The following is a 17,964-nucleotide window of genomic DNA, read 5'->3' on the forward strand; positions in this document are numbered from 1 at the left end:
GAAAACTTCAAGTTCCACTTTCAAATGTTTCCCTTTTTAATGTTTCATGTAAATCTCTTTGTATCCCTTAAATATAATTCAGTGAACTGACTCAATGAAGTATTCCTGGAATTTGTTCAGTATTTAGGGAAATGAAAATCGATGGGGTTAATTTTAATTGTTTTAATCTCTCTAAAAATAAATCCTGTACATGCAGATGTCAGAGATAACTTTGCATAGGAGAATTTGTTTAATACTTAATGCTTTGTAACTAATAGAACATCTGTACTACAAAATTTACTGATCTTTTAAGTCTCTGTCTCCCATACGTTTTTCAAATATACTGAAAAGGCAAAGCTTGTAATTGGGCTCAGAGCAAACCCCTCAGGGTGACATTTTTCAAAATATTTCCGCCCACAGTCTTGTTGCATTTGGTGATCCCATGTAAGTAGTGGCTTCCACAGACTTCACACCTATCAAAATAACAGCATGCATCTGTATGCAAGATCATTATTCTAGTCAGAACAAACTACCTTTCCCAGTTCTCCATAAAAAGATTTTATTTTTAATAATCCAGAAATTTTTATTTGAAGTAGATTCTTGCAGAAGCCTATCTGGGGCATTTTCACCTTTTCTTCTATAATCAAACATTGAATTAAGGCTGAACTGAATCAGTTGTATGTTGAGATTTAGTGATGCAGAAAAATATTTCTTAAGCCAGGTATGATGGTTCACGCTTGCAATATCAGCACTCAGGAGGCAGAAGCAGGAGGATTGCCTAAGTGTAAGGCCACCCTCAACTACCTAAGCTCCCAACAAGCCTGGGATGCAGTGTGAAACATTGTTACAAAAAAGCAATCAAAAACAAGTATTTTTTTCTAAAAATATGTGTGTTTCAGTGGTTCTGTCCTTAGTAAAATCGCTGTTCTTTCTAGAGTGAGAGTGAAATATAATTTCTGCCAATTGGTTTTCATGTAAATGAGGACAGCAGACAGAATTCTGTATCCTAAAGATGACTACTTCCTATGTGCTGTGATTACATGAGCATATACAGCCAACTGGAGTTAAGGTCCCATGTAGAATTAACGTGATTAACCAGCTGAGTTTGAGACCTGGAGATTAGCCTGAGTGCCCAGCTGGGTCCTCATGTAGGGAATGGAATTACAAGGCTGATGAGCAGGAAGTCAGAAAGAAGCCATTTTGACAAAGACTTGGGTGGCCATTGCTAAAAGTTACTGACCTTTACCTCAGCCTATTTCAGATATCTACCCTCCAATACTGGAAAACAGTGAATTAATGTGTGTTGTTTAGACACATTAGCTCAATGATAATTTGTTAGGATATTACTAGAAAGCCAGACGTGATGGCACATCCTGTCAGCCTAACAATTAGGAACCTGAGGCAGGAAGATTGAGCTCAAAAACAACCTGGGCTATATAGTAGGACCATATGGCAAGAAAACTAGCCAAAAAGAAGCATTGAAAACTAACTCATTGTTATTTTCTAATGTAACATTGTACACAAGGTTGAGAATAGTAAAATATTTATAAGTTGTTCATATCCCTGATACATATTAAAGCTACCAATTATGTTAATATGTTTTCTTTAAGTAGTGTAAGTCCTCTGTAGACTGTTTGCATAGCATAGGTGGGGTTCTGAGTTCAATTCCTATTGCAAGCAACAGAGGCAGAAAATGAATACTAAAGAGGTCATAATACATATTATATGTATACATAATACATATTCAGACTCCAGCACCAACACTTTGCAGCAGACGATCACCTGTGCACTAATCAGCTCAGAGGATCCAGTGCCTTCCTCTGGCCTCTGCAGACATCGGTGTGCACATTGCATAATTAAATGAAATAAATAGATCTTTTAAAAATAAAATCCATATAAAACCCAACTGAGACAAGCATACACTAATACAGGCCTGCAACTGGCACTTGGCAAACTAAGGAGGACCGTGAGTTAAAGAGCAAGAGTAGATACCACCTAGTGAGGTCATGTCTTAAAAACAAAGAATCCGGGGCTGGAGAGATGATTGGTGGTTAATACCACAGCTTGTGCTGCTCTTGCAGAGGACCTGGAATCAGATCCCAGCACACACACGGCGGTTCGAAACTGCCTGTAGCTTCAGCTCCAGGGAATCTGCTGCTCTCTTCTGGCTTCCATGGGCACCAGACACATGAATGATGTTGACACCCAGAAATATATACATGTACACAGATAAGAGTAAAATTAAAAAGTTAAAGTTCCTGCTGTGAGATTGCTCAGTGCCAGGGAGCGCTTGACACCCAAGTGTGACGACCTGAGTCTGAATCCCAGAACCTACATAAAGTCTTAGTAGCCTGCATCTATAACACCTGAACCATCAGAGGCAGATGGGAGGAGACGGGGAGTTTCCGGGATCTCGTGAGCCAGCCAGCCTGGTACACAAAGCAGCAGACAAGAAAGAGGAACCTGCTGAAGGCAAGGTGGAAGGCAAGGACCTTTGCCCACTTGTGGTGGTCGAAATAAGAATGTCCCCATAGGCTCAGATATCTGGATGCTCTGTCATCGGGGCGTGGCACTGCTTTGAGGACTTGGAGGCGTGGCCTTGTTGGAGGAGGTGTGTCACTGGGGCTTCAAGGTTTCAAAAGCTCCTCCCAAGCCCAAAGTCTGTCTCCCTGCTGTCTGTGGCTTTGGATGTAGAACTCTCAGATGCCTCTCCAGCACCGTGTCTGCCTGTGTACCGCTATACTTCTCACCGTGATGACAATCTGTGGAACTGTGAGCAAGACCCAATTAAATGTTTTCCTCTTTAAGCGTTACAGTGCTGTCCCTTCATAGCTACGGAATGTTATCTAACAGAGAAGTTGGTACCAGGGAACAGGGTCTTGCTGTACCAGTCCTGGCCATGCTTCTTGTTGGATGAGTGTGGACTTTGGGTCTTTGGATCGGAAAGCAGTTGACTGTCTTGAGCAGGCTTAGTGGGCCAGCCTAGAAGTGGAAACATGGAAGACAGTACTACTGAGAATAATGTTGATGACACCCTGGCTAAAGATGTTCCAAAGGAGAAGAATAAATTGTAAATGGTATAGAAACCTTTCTTGTGGTATTTTGGTGACAAGGTTGCTTTCTGCCTTTGTCCAAAAATGAAACAAAACAAAAAACCCAAAACCCAACCAACTTACAGACAAAGGCTAAATAAAGAAGGTAAATAAAAAACTTTGAATTAATGGCACTGGCTGAGGAGATTTCAAGACAGCTTAGTATTGGCTCTGTCATGTGGTTATTGGAGGTCACTCTTACGCAGATCTTAATTAAAAGGAGCAGCTAAACAAGGAAAACTATAAAATGTATGGTGTGAGGAGAAAAGGGACACCAGGAGGTGTAATGAACTAAGTCCAGTGCTCCAAAAGATAAAATCTTTAAAGAAAAGGTGGTTGCTAAATGGATGAAAGGAAGTGATGACCTCAGGCAAGACCACATCCAGCTAAGCTTTCAATCTGTGGAAAGGAGTTAAAGGGGAAAAAAGCTCAAGCAGTTAAAGAGACCATCTAAAACAGAAAGCCGATGAAAATGTGTTTGAATAAAGGGGCCATGACCCAGACCCAGCAAGCAGAACTTGGAAGCTTTGGTCATGTGGTTTCTAGTATTAGAGTCAGGGATATAAGAAAGGGGTTATATATTCTCTCTCTGTAGCTAAAAAAAAAGCTGCTGAGGGAAGGCATGTGTCAGGGGGGTCCCTTCACAGAGACCCAGACAGGCTACTGTGTGGAACTGTAAAGATGAAGGAAGCCTGGATTGTCTTTGAAACCCCAAGAAGTTGGAGATGCCAACCCCGATTAAATATTTTCCTTTATAAGAGTTGCCTTGGGCATGCTGCTAAGGCTGTATCCTATACTCTTACAATGTTCATATGTAGCTCAGGTTCCCCTCCAGACTCTTTGCACCAGAGGCCCTCCTGAAGAAGATGCTGCATCCTCATTTCCTGTTCCCCCTCATGAGAACAAACCTTGGAAATACCTGAATTCAGAAGAATACCAGAACCGCTATGGCTCTCACCCTGTTTGACTGACTACCGCCGCAATCACAAAGGTCACGGTGAGCCACAACAGCAGACCCGAATGTATGAATCACAATAAAGTTGCTGGGAATCCTTGCCCCATCTGCCAGGATCAAAAGTTGCATGTTGACATTCGGAATGTAAAGCTATTGGAACAGTTCGTTTGTGCCCACACGGGTATCATCTTCAATGCCTCATACACAGGGGTCTGTATGAAGCAGCACAAGAAGCTGACCCAGGCCATCCAGAAAGCCAGGAAGTGTGGTCTTCTCATTTACTACGTTCCCCAGGTTCAGCCCTGAGATGTTGACTTTCGTATTGTACATGGAGCTGTCAGTGTTACTCCACCAGTCCCCACATTGTTGTTGGGTGAACCTTGGTATCTGTGGTACAGCTGGCAACAGCAACCAGAGAGAGAGCTGTCTCGCCTTCGCCGACTCTATCAAGGAAATTTCCTGAAAGAAAGTGGCCTGGCTGAGAAACACCTAAAGAAATGTTCAACATCTTTAGTCATAAGGGAAATGCAAATCAAAACAACCCTGAGGTTCCGCCTCACACCAGTCAGAATGGCTAAGATCAAAACTCAGGTGACAGCAGATGCTGGCGAGGAAGTGGAGAAAGAGGAACACTCCTCCATTGTTGGTGGGATTGCAGACTGGTACAACCACTCTGGAAATCAGTCCTGAGGTTCCTCAGAAAATTGGACATTGAACTGCATGAGGATCCAGCTATACCTCTCCTGGGCATATACCCAAAAGATGCTCCAGCATTCAACAAAGACACATGCTCCACTATGTTTATAGCAGCCTTATTTATAATAGCCAGAAGCTGGAAAGAACCCAGATGTCCTTCAACAGAGGAATGGATACAGAAAACGTGGTACATCTACACAATGGAATACTACTCAGCTATCAAAAACAATGACTTTACGGAATTCATAGGCAAATGGTTGGAACTGGAAAATATCATCCTTAGTGAGGTAACCCAATCACTGAAAAACACACTTGGTATGCACTTATCGATAAGTGGATATTAGCCCAAATGCTCGAATTACCCTAGATGCACAGAACACGTGAAACTCAAGAAGGATGACCAAAATGCGAATACTTCACTCCTTCTTTAAAAGGGGAACAAGAATACCCTTGGGAGGGAATAGAGAGGCAAAGTGTAGAACAGAGGCAGAAGGAACACCCATTCAGAGCCTGCCCCACATGTGGCCCATACAAATACAGCCACCAAACTAGATAAGATGGATGAAGCAAAGAAGTGCAGGCTGACAGGAACCGATGTAGATCTCTCCTGAGAGACACAGCCAGAATACAGCAAATACATAGGTGAATGCCAGCAGCAAACCACTGAACTGAGAACAGGACCCCGGTTGAAGGAATCAGAGAAAGAACTGAAAGAGCTTGAAGGGGCTTAAGACCCCATATGAATAACAATGCCAACCAACCAGAGCTTCCAGGGACTAAGCCACTACCCAAAGACTATACATGGACTGACCCTGGACTCTGACCTCATAGGTAGCAATGAATATCCTAGTAAGATCACCAGTGGAAGGGGAAGCCCTTGGTCCTGCCAAGACTGAACCTCCAGTGAACATGATTGGTGGGGGGAAGGTGGTAATGAGGGGAGGATGGAGAGGGGAACACTCATATAGAAGGGAAAGGCGAGGGGTTAGGGGGATGTTGTCCCGGAAACCGGGAAAGGGAATAACAATCGAGATGTAAATGAGAAATACCCAAGTCAATAAAGATGAAAAAAAAAAAAATTCTCCAAGCAGGGAACAGGAAAAAAAAAAAAAAAAAGCAAGTGGCCTTCCCCCGCCTGAGTCTCTGAGATGCCCTCTACACCACCAGCAGAGGCCTCCACTGAGCAGACCGGCTCCCAGAATGCTTAGAACTCAAGACCTGGGGAAGTCAGACTTAGGGAGTGGTGTCTAGGGCTATGTGGTGGTGTGTGCTCTGGAAAGGGTTCTGTTTTGTGACAGTGGCAGACTCCAAAAGGAAATGACTGCTATGAAGAGGACAAGCACACTTGAAGTTTAGAGGAGATCTAGATGTATATGGCTAACTCTGGAGAGGGCTTACATATGAACCTGAGACTTGTATGCGCATCGCTTGATAGTACATTTTAAACCTATTTTAAACCTCCTGGCCCAGCTTTTATACAATAGAGCTGTGTCTCCACACACACACAAAACAAACAAACAAACAAACAAACAAATAAATAAAAAATTAAAAAAAAAAAACAAAAGTTGCCTTGGTCATGGTGTCTCTTCACAACAATAAAACCCAAAATAATATACCAACTAAGACATTAAGGACAAATGCACACTGGGACATGAAAATACATTACCCTCTCTTCTATACACACACATTTACACATGCACACACACACACACACACACACACACACACACAATTTATAAAATAAAAACAAAATGTCCGTGATAAACCAATCAAAGGGATGGAAAAAGTTACTATAAGTTTCTTATGTTTTAATTAAAATAGATTATTATTAGTAAATATACATACTGTAGATAGCAATTCTCAAATGTCTTGGTCTCTTTAGAATTTGTTTTGCTTTCCACTCTTGAATGATTGCTTTGTGTTTTAAGAGTTATTAATATTTTTGAGTTCAGATATTTTGCCTGTCTGTATGTCTGTGCATTACATGAATGCCTGGTGCTCTCAGAGACTAGAAGACAGCATTGGCTCCCCTGGACATGGAGTAACAGAGAGTAGGTAGCCACCACCTGAATGCTGGGAATCAAACTCAGGTCCTCTTGAAGAGCAATGTATACTATACTCTTAACTGTTAAGCCATCTCTCCGGCTCCCATTTTTGTTAAATTAAATGGAGAGAAACTTAAAGCAATTCCCCCAAAATCAGGGCTGCCCACTCTCTTCATATCTCTTCAATACTGCAATTGAATTCCCAGCTAGAGCAATAAGACAAAGAGATCAAGGGATACAAATCGGAAAGAAGAAGTCAAAGTATAGCTATTCTTAGAGAATATTATAGTATACATAAGTGACTATAATTTTACCAAAAAGCTCCTACAGTTGATAAACACCTCGAGCAAAGTGGCTGGATATAAAATGAACTCAAAGAAATCAGTAGCCCTCCTTTTTTTACAAATGATAAACTCCCTGGGAAAGAAATTAGGAAAACAACACCTTTACAATAGCCACAAATAATATAAAATATCTTGGTGTAACTCTAACCAAAAAGGTAAAAGACCTGTAGGACAAGAACTTCAAGTTTCTGAGGAACAAAATTGAAGAAGATATCAGAATATGGAAAGATCTCCCATGCTCATGGATTGGTAGGATTAATATAGTAAAAATGGTGATCTTGCCAAAGGCAATATACAGATTCAATGCAATTCTTATCTAAACTGCAATACAATCCTTTACAGACTTTGAAATAATAATTCTCAACTTCTAATGGGAAAAAACCCCACTGGATAGCTAAACAATAAAAGAACTTCTGGAGTACCACCAAACTTGACCTCGGGATGGACAACGGCAATACTGATGACTACAGCAATAATATTGATATAAAACAGACAGGTTGACCAATAGAATAGAGTCAAGTTGAAAACCCAGAAATACACTCACCCATCTATGAACGCTTGATTTTTTTGGCAAAGAAATTGCCAAAAATGAACACTTGATTTTCTTTTGACAAAAGCAAAACCATACAATGATATAGGGCAAGCATCTTCAACAACGGTGCTAATCTAACTGGATGTCTGCATGTACAACAATGCAATTGATCCAAACTTATCACACCACACAAAACTTAATTCCAAGTGAATCAAAGACCTCAAAGTAAAACCACATACACTAAATCTAATAGTACAGAAAATGGGGGACTAGTCTTGAACTCATTGGTATGAGAGACACCATCCTGAACAGAACACAATGGCTCAGGCACTGAGATGAATAATTAATAAGTGGGGCCTCATGAAATTGAAAAGCTTCCATTAGTCAAAGGACACTGTTAATAGAAGAGAATGCAGACTTCCAATTGGGAAAAGATTTTCACCAACCCTACATCTGACAGAAGGCTAAGATCCAAAATAGTTTTTGCAAGAAGTTAGATAACCCAAATAGCCCAAATGAAAACGGAGGTACAGAGCTAAACAGAATTCTCAAGAGAGGAATCTTAGCCGAGAAATACTTAAAGAAAGGTTCAGCTTCTTTAGACATCGGGGAAATGCAGAACAAAAGAGCTCCGAGATTCCATCTCACACACATTAGAATGACTAAGATAAAAAAAACCTCAAGGGATGGGGCTGGAGAGATGGCCAGCTGCTCAAAGTACAAAATGTTCTTCTGGAGGGCCTGAGTTCAATTCCCAGCAACCACATGGTGGTTCGCAAGTATCATCTGATGTCCTCTTCTGGCAATCATAAAAAATACATAATAAATAAATATTTTTTAAAAAACACTCAAGGGACAGCGTATGCTGGCAAGATTGTAGAGCACAGAAAACACTTGTCCATTGCTCGCAAACTTGTACCACCACTCTGGAAATCAATTTGGTGGCTTCTTAGAAAATTGGAACTAGTTCTCCCTCAAGCCCAGCTGTGCCACTTCTAGGCATATACCCAAAAGATACTAAATACTTGTTTAACTATGTTCATAGCAGCTTTATTCATAATACTCAGAGACTGGAATCAACTAGATGTCCCTCAACTAAAGAATGGATTTTTTTAAAAATGTGATTCATTTTCACAATGGAATACTACTCAGCTATTATAAACAAGGACATCATGAATTTTGCAGGCAAATGGGTGAATCCAGAAAATACCATCCTGAGTGAGGTAACCCAGATCCAAAACGACACGCATGGTATGTACTCACTAAGTGGATTTTTGCCATACAAGATAACCACACTACAATCCACAGACCCAAAGAACTCAAATAGCAGAGGCAACAAGGGACGCTAATTGAATCTTTCTCAGAAGGGGAAATAAACGTAGATATCAGAGGTGGAGGGAGGGGCAACTGAGTAGGAGAAGGGATGGGAAGAGGAAAGGGGTGGGGAGATCAGGTGTAGGGAGAGCAGGGGAGAGAGAATGGAAATTGGCAGTGGGTTAAGGGGGCATCTCTAGGACACGCCAGAGACCTGGGATGGGATGAGGCCCCGGAGGGCCATGGCAGACTAGCTGAGACTCCTAGCAGTGGGGGATATGGATCCTGAAGTGGCCACCTCCTGTAGCCATCGGAGACTCCCAGTGGAGGAAAAAGGACAGTAACCCACCCACAAAACCTTCAACCCAAAATGTATGCTGCCTATAAGATGTGCAAGGTCAAAGACAGAGCAGAGACCGAGGAAACGTCCGACCAATGACTGGCCGGAATGGAGGCCCATCCCATCAGCAGAACCATTCCACGGCACTATTAATTATACTCTGTTTTGCTTGCAGACCGAAACCTAACCAGACTGAAACAGATACAGAGACCCACAGCCAAACATTAGCTGGAACTTAGGGAGTCCTGTGGAAGAGACAGGGGAAGGATTGAGATAGGGACTCCAAAGGAAGACCAACAGCGTCAACTGACCTTTGGGGGCTCCCAGAGACTGAACCACCAACCAACGTGAGCACAGGCTGGACCTAGCCTCCCCCACCCCCGCACATAATGCAGCAGATATGCAGCTTGGTCCTCATAAGGGTTCCTCAACACCTGGAGTGAGGGCTGTCCCTGAATCTGTCCACTGCCAGTGGCTCCCATGCCCCTAACCGGGCTTCCTTGTCCAGGCTCAGTAGGAGAGGACGCTCCTAATCCTGCAGTGTCCGGAGGGGAGGGGATTCCGGGCTTCACCCTTGTCAGAGGAAAATGGGAGGGGGAAATAGGGAGAGGAGCTGCCATGGGGGACCTGGAGGAGAGGACGGGTTGATGCTGGGGCATAAAGTGAATAACTAAATTAATTTATAACAAAAGAAGAGTCCGAGGGAAAGGTACTGGAGAGATGTCTTGATGGCATTCACATGCAGGAACAGATACACACATAGAAACTGCACACTTGCCCTAAATAAAAACTAGCATTAAAAAACTCTGGCATCACTTTTTATCATTTTCTTCTTTAAAAACTACTCTGTTCCTCTGTGTGTGTGTGTGTGTGTGTGTGTGTGTGTGTGTGTGTGTGTGTGTGTGTGTACATGTGAGTGCAGGTACCCTCCAGGCCAGAGGCATCAGATCACTTTTTATTTTCATACTGTATTGTTTTCTTTTTTCCCTTCCCTGTCCTCTCTAGGGATTGAACTCAGGACTTCGGATGTCCTATGCTTAGACGCTAGAGCTGACCTTCAGCCCCAGGTCCTGTTGTTTCTTGGCCCCTTTTTCTTGTTTGTTTTGAGACAGAGTTTTTACTCTGGATAAGGCAGACTGGATCCATATGTTATGCAGACCATGCTGGCCTCCAACTTCTGACAGTCCTGGCAGCTCTGGTCCCTGACTGCTAGGATCATAGTCATGTGCCACCAGATCTAGCTCTTTTCTCGTTTTTGATTAATTTTTATTATTTTTAAACATTCTTATATGAATTTTTGGTAGTTTCCCTAAGGAACAAAGTATGCCTTTTAGACCAATCAAGCATTAATATTAATAAGTTTACTGTTCTGCACAACAATAAAAGTTTGGGCACTTTAACTTCATTTGCCCCTTTACACATCGTATATTAACCTTGATGCCAAGTTTAATGCTCTGTGTAAACCCATAAGAGACTGTCATCCTCTCATACAATTGATATTTATTTGATCTTATGTGTGTGCATTTGTTAAATTAATATTTTTGTTTCTTATTGGATCATTTCTTTCTGCTTGAAGAACATCTGTTGGTGTTTCCTTTAGTGAGTGTCTGCTGGTGACTAACATGGCCTGTGCGTATGAAGAAGAATGCCTTCCCTTCCCTTCCAGTTTAATGGCTGTGCTTTCCACTAAAATGCCACACTCATGGCTGTTTTCTTTGGCCATGTCGAAAACTGAATTCCTGTCAATATAGAAATCAGCCGGTAGCTATATTCAGATGGTTTTAAAAAGTTTCTCGAGAGACACCGCCGGACCCTGAAGGAAACAGACCAGATAAACAGTTCTCTGCACCCAAATCCCGTGGGAGGGAGAGCTAAACCTTCAGAGAGGCAGACAAGCCTGGGAAACCAGAAGAGACTGCTCCCTGCACACACACCTCGGACGCCAGAGGAAAAAGCCAAAGACCATCTGGAACCCTGGTGCACTGAAGCTCCCGGAAGGGGCGGCACAGGTCTTCCTGGTTGCTGCCGCTGCAGAGAGCCCCTGGGCAGCACCCCACGAGCGAACCTGAGCCTCGGGACCACAGGTAAGACCAAATTTTCTGCTGCAAGAAAGCTGCCTGGTGAACTCAAGACACAGGCCCACAGGAACAGCTGAAGACCTGTAGAGAGGAAAAACTACACGCCCGAAAGCAGAACACTCTGTCCCCATAACTGACTGAAAGAGAGGAAAACAGGTCTACAGCACTCCTGACACACAGGCTTATAGGACAGTCTAGCCACTGTCAGAAATAGCAGAACAAAGTAACACTAGAGATAAACTGATGGCGAGAGGCAAGCGCAGGAACCCAAGCAACAGAAACCAAGACTACATGCCATCATCGGAGCCCAATTCTCCCACCAAAACAAACATGGAATATCCAAACACACCAGAAAAGCAAGATCTAGTTTCAAAATCATATTTGATCATGATGCTGGAGGACTTCAAGAAAGACATGAACACACTTAGGGAAGCACAGGAAAACATTAATAAACAAGTAAAAGCCTACAGAGAGGAATCACAAAAATCCCTGAAAGAATTCCAGGAAAACACAATCAAACAGTTGAAGGAATTAAAAATGGAAATAGAAGCAATCAAGAAAGAACACATGGAAACAACCCTGGATATAGAAAACCAAAAGAAGAGACAAGGAGCTGTAGATACAAGCTTCACCAACAGAATACAAGAGATGGAAGAGAGAATCTCAGGAGCAGAAGATTCCATAGAAATCATTGACTCAACTGTCAAAGATAATGTAAAGCGGAAAAAGCTACTGGTCCAAAACATACAGGAAATCCAGGACTCAATGAGAAGATCAAACCTAAGGATAATAGGTATAGAAGAGAGTGAAGACTACCAGCTCAAAGGACCAGTAAATATCTTCAACAAAATCATAGAAGAAAACTTCCCTAACCTAAAAAAAGAGATACCCATAGACATACAAGAAGCCTACAGAACTCCAAACAGATTGGACCAGAAAAGAAACACCTCCCATCACATAATTGTCAAAACACCAAACGCACAAAATAAAGAAAGAATATTAAAAGCAGTAAGGGAAAAAGGTCAAGTAACATATAAAGGCAGACCTATCAGAATCACACCAGACTTCTCGCCAGAAACTATGAAGGCCAGAAGATCCTGGACTGATGTTATACAGACCCTAAGAGAACACAAATGCCAGCCCAGGTTACTGTATCCAGCAAAACTCTCAATTAACATAGATGGAGAAACCAAGATATTCCATGACAAAACCAAATTTACACAATATCTTTCTACAAATCCAGCACTACAAAGGATAATAAATGGTAAAGCCCAACATAAGGAGGCAAGCTATACCCTAGAAGAAGCAAGAAACTAATCGTCTTGGCAACAAAACAAAGAGAATGAAAGCACACAAACATAACCTCACATCCAAATATGAATATAACGGGAAGCAATAATCACTATTCCTTAATATCTCTCAATATCAATGGCCTCAACTCCCCAATAAAAAGACATAGATTAACAAACTGGATACGCAACGAGGACCCTGCATTCTGCTGCCTACAGGAAACACACCTCAGAGACAAAGACAGACACTACCTCAGAGTGAAAGGCTGGAAAACAACTTTCCAAGCAAATGGTCAGAAGAAGCAAGCTGGAGTAGCCATTCTAATATCAAATAAAATCAATTTCCAACTAAAAGTCATCAAAAAAGATAAGGAAGGACACTTCATATTCATCAAAGGAAAAATCAACCAAGATGAACTCTCAATCCTAAATATCTATGCCCCAAATACAAGGGCACCTACATACGTAAAAGAAACCTTACTAAAGATCAAAACACACATTGCACCTCACACAATAATAGTGGGAGATTTCAACACCCCACTCTCATCAATGGACAGATCATGGAAACAGAAATTAAACAGTGATGTAGACAGACTAAGAGAAGTCATGAGCCAAATGGACTTAATGGATATTTATAGAACATTCTATCCTAAAGCAAAAGGATATACCTTCTTCTCAGCTCCTCATGGTACTTTCTCCAAAATTGACCATATAATTGGTTAAAAAACGGGCCTCAACAGGTACAGAAAGATAGAAATAATCCCATGCGTGCTATCGGACCACCACGGCCTAAAACTGGTCTTCAATAACAATAAGGGAAGAATGCCCACATATACGTGGAAATTGAACAATGCTCTACTCAATGATAACCTGGTCAAGGAAGAAATAAAGAAAGAAATTAAAAACTTTTTAGAATTTAATGAAAATGAAGATACAACATACTCAAACTTATGGGACACAATGAAAGCTGTGCTAAGAGGAAAACTCATAGCGCTGAGTGCCTGCAGAAAGAAACAGGAAAGAGCATATGTCAGCAGCTTGACAGCACACCTAAAAGCTCTAGAACAAAAAGAAGCAAATACACCCAGGAGGAGTAGAAGGCAGGAAATAATCAAACTCAGAGCTGAAATCAACCAAGTACAAACAAAAAGGACCATAGAAAGAATCAACAGAACCAAAAGTTGGTTCTTTGAGAAAATCAACAAGATAGATAAACCCTTAGCCAGACTAACGAGAGGACACAGAGAGTGTGTCCAAATTAACAAAATCAGAAATGAAAAGGGAGACATAACTACAGATTCAGAGGAAATTCAAAAAATCATCAGATCTTACTATAAAAACCTATATTCAACAAAATTTGAAAATCTTCAGGAAATGGACAATTTCCTAGACAGATACCAGGTATCGAGGTTAAATCAGGAACAGATAAACCAGTTAAACAACCCCATAACTCCTAAGGAAATAGAAGCAGTCATTAAAGGTCTCCCAACCAAAAAGAGCCCAGGTCCAGACGGGTTTAGTGCAGAATTCTATAAACCTTCATAGAAGACCTCATACCAATATTATCCAAACTATTCCACAAAATTGAAACAGATGGAGCCCTACAGAATTCCTTCTACGAAGCCACAATTACTCTTATACCTAAACCACACAAAGACACAACAAAGAAAGAGAACTTCAGACCAATTTCCCTTATGAATATCGACGCAAAAATACTCAATAAAATTCTGGCAAACCGAATTCAAGAGCACATCAAAACAATCATCCACCATGATCAAGTAGGCTTCATCCCAGGCATGCAGGGATGGTTTAATATACGGAAAACCATCAACGTGATCCATCATATACACAAACTGAAAGAACAGAAGCACATGATCATTTCATTAGATGCTGAGAAAGCATTTGACAAAATTCAACACCCCTTCATGATAAAAGTCCTGGAAAGAATAGGAATTCAAGGCCCATACCTAAACATAGTAAAAGCCATATACAGCAAACCAGTTGCTAACATTAAACTAAATGGAGAGAAACTTGAAGCAATCCCACTAAAATCAGGTACTAGACAAGGCTGCCCACTCTCTCCCTACTTATTCAATATAGTTCTTGAAGTTCTAGCCAGAGCAATCAGACAACAAAAGGAGATCAAAGGGATACAGATCGGAAAAGAAGAGGTCAAAATATCACTATTTGCAGATGACATGATAGTATATTTAAGCGATCCCAAAAGTTCCACCAGAGAACTACTAAAGCTGATAAACAACTTCAGCAAAGTGGCTGGGTATAAAATTAACTCAAATAAATCAGTTGCCTTCCTCTATACAAAAGAGAAACAAGCCGAGAAAGAAATTAGGGAAACGACACCCTTCATAATAGACCCAAATAATATAAAGTACCTCGGTGTGACTTTAACCAAGCAAGTAAAAGATCTGTACAATAAGAACTTCAAGACACTGAGGAAAGAAATTGAAGAAGACCTCAGAAGATGGAAAGATCTCCCATGCTCATGGATTGGCAGGATTAATATAGTAAAAATGGCCATTTTACCAAAAGCAATCTACAGATTCAATGCAATCCCCATCAAAATACCAATCCAATTCTTCAAAGAGTTAGACAGAACAATTTGCAAATTCATCTGGAATAACAAAAAACCCAGGATAGCTAAAGCTATCCTCAACAATAAAAGAACTTCAGGGGGAATCACTATCCCTGAACTCAAGCAGTATTACAGAGCAATAGTGATAAAAACTGCATGGTATTGGTACAGAGACAGACAGATAGACCAATGGAATAGAATTGAAGACCCAGAAATGAACCCACACACCTATGGTCACTTGATTTTTGACAAAGGAGCCAAAATCATCCAATGGAAAAAAGATAGCATTTTCAGCAAATGGTGCTGGTTCAACTGGAGGGCAACATGTAGAAGAATGCAGATCGATCCATGCTTATCACCCTGTACAAAGCTTAAGTCCAAGTGGATCAAGGACCTCCACATCAAACCAGACACACTCAAACTAATAGAAGAAAAACTAGGGAAGCATCTGGAACACATGGGCACTGGAAAAAATTTCCTGAACAAAACACCAATGGCTCATGCTCTAAGATCAAGAATCGACAAATGGGATCTCATAAAACTGCAAAGCTTCTGTAAGGCAAAGGACACTGTGGTTAGGACAAAACGGCAACCAACAGATTGGGAAAAGATCTTTACCAATCCTACAACAGATAGAGGCCTTATATCCAAAATATACAAAGAACTCAAGAAGTTAGACCGCAGGGAAACAAATAACCCTATTAAAAAATGGGGTTCAGAGCTAAACAAATAATTCACAGCTGAGGAATGCGGAATGGCTGAGAAACACCTAAAGAAATGTTCAACATCTTTAGTCATAAGGGAAATGCAAATCAAAACAACCCTGAGATTTCACCTCACACCAGTGCGATTGGCTAAGATCAAAAACTCAGGTGACAGCAGATGCTGGCGAGGATGTGGAGAAAGAGGAACACTCCTCCATTGTTGGTGGGATTGCAGACTGGTAAAACCATTCTGGAAATCAGTCTGGAGGTTCCTCAGAAAGTTGGACATTGAACTGCCTGAGGATCCAGCTATACCTCTCTTGGGCATATACCCAAAAGATGCCTCAACATATAAAAGAGACACGTGCTCCACTATGTTCATCGCAGCCTTATTTATAATAGCCAGAAAATGGAAAGAACCCAGATGCCCTTCAACAGAGGAATGGATACAGAAAATGTGGTACATCTACACAATGGAATATTACTCAGCTATCAAAAACAACGAGTTTATGAAATTCGTAGGCAAATGGTTGGAACTGGAAAATATCATCCTGAGTGAGCTAACCCAATCACAGAAAGACATACATGGTATGCACTCATTGATAAGTGGCTATTAGCCCAAATGCTTGAATTACCCTAGATCCCTAGAACAAACAAAACTCAAGACGGATGATCAAAATGTGAATGCTTCACTCCTTCTTTAAATGAGGAAAAAGAATACCCTTGGCAGGGAAGGGAGAGGCAAAGATTAAAACAGAGACTGAAGGAACACCCATTCAGAGCCTGCCCCACATGTGGCCCATACATATACAGCCACCCAATTAGACAAGATGGATGAAGCAAAGAAGTGCAGACTGACAGGAGCCGGATGTAGATCGCTCCTGAGAGACACAGCCAGAATACAGCAAATATAGAGGCGAATGCCAGCAGCAAACCACTGAACTGAGAATAGGTCCCCTATTGAAGGAATCAGAGAAAGAACTGGAAGAGCTTGAAGGGGCTCGAGACCCCAAAAGTACAACAATGCCAAGCAACCAGAGCTTCCAGGGACTAAGCCACTACCTAAAGACTATACATGGACTGACCCTGGACTCTGACCCCATAGGTAGCAATGAATATCCTAGTAAGAGCACCAGTGGAAGGGGAAGCCCTGGGTCCTGCTAAGACTGAACCCCCAGTGAACTAGTCTATGGGGGGAGGGCGGCAATGGGGGGAGGGTTGGGAGGGGAACACCCATAAGGAAGGGGAGGGGGGAGGGGGATGTTTGCCCGGAAACCGGGAAAGGGAATAACACTCGAAATGTATATAAGAAATACTCAAGTTAATAAAAAAAAAAGAAAAAGAAAAGAGTTTCTCATTGAAGTTCATGTAAGTTTACAGTTGTTTAAGTGTAATTTTATTATGTGTTGTATGTGGTTTTCCCTAAATATTAAGTTTGATCCTTCTGTTGTTTGAAATTTTACCAATGAAGCATCTTTGTTTATCATTCTTACTCAGTCATGTAAATATCCTGCCTGACTATTATGTAAGTGGGTGTTTTAACACATCTAGTCAAATCTTTCCGTGCCTCTATACCTTATGTGTCTGTGCTTTCATACAGTTTATGTTACTCCCATCTACGCACACCGCTTTTGTTTCTGGGAGCCATTTTAAACTCTATTCACAGAGCATCTACACCAGCCAATGTGCTTTACACTCCATTACCGTCACTTGTCTGAAAGTTGTAACCTTGTCTTTAATCCCGTGAGTACGATTATCTTACACTTTAAACACATGCATCTGCTAGCTCCATAACTCAGATCTAGGAGATGAATGTGTTCCACGTTCCCTTGTCTGTTTGCATGCCAACTGTTCTTCTTGTTGTTGGGGGCGCCATTTCTTTGGCTACTTACCGCATGGTTATTTTTGATCAAGCACAAGACATAACATGAAAAACTCACACATACCCAAGCTGCCCTTTGCTCTGCCAGGGCGTTAGCTACGAAGAGCTCTCTCCCCCAGGC

General features: G+C 41.5%; 1 protein-coding gene and 1 pseudogene across 1 annotated transcript in view; one reads left to right on the forward strand and one right to left on the reverse strand.

Moving 5' to 3' along the window:
* The window catches only part of Ss18 (SS18 subunit of BAF chromatin remodeling complex), a 121,533-nt gene that overhangs the window by 64,963 nt on the left and 38,606 nt on the right, over positions 1-17,964 (reverse strand). The window lies entirely within an intron of this gene.
* Mrps18b-ps1 (mitochondrial ribosomal protein S18B, pseudogene 1) lies at positions 3,844-10,338 on the forward strand (annotated as a pseudogene).

The sequence above is a fragment of the Rattus norvegicus genome, chromosome 18 (assembly GCF_036323735.1).
Source record: "Rattus norvegicus strain BN/NHsdMcwi chromosome 18, GRCr8, whole genome shotgun sequence".
Lineage (NCBI taxonomy): Eukaryota > Metazoa > Chordata > Mammalia > Rodentia > Muridae > Rattus > Rattus norvegicus.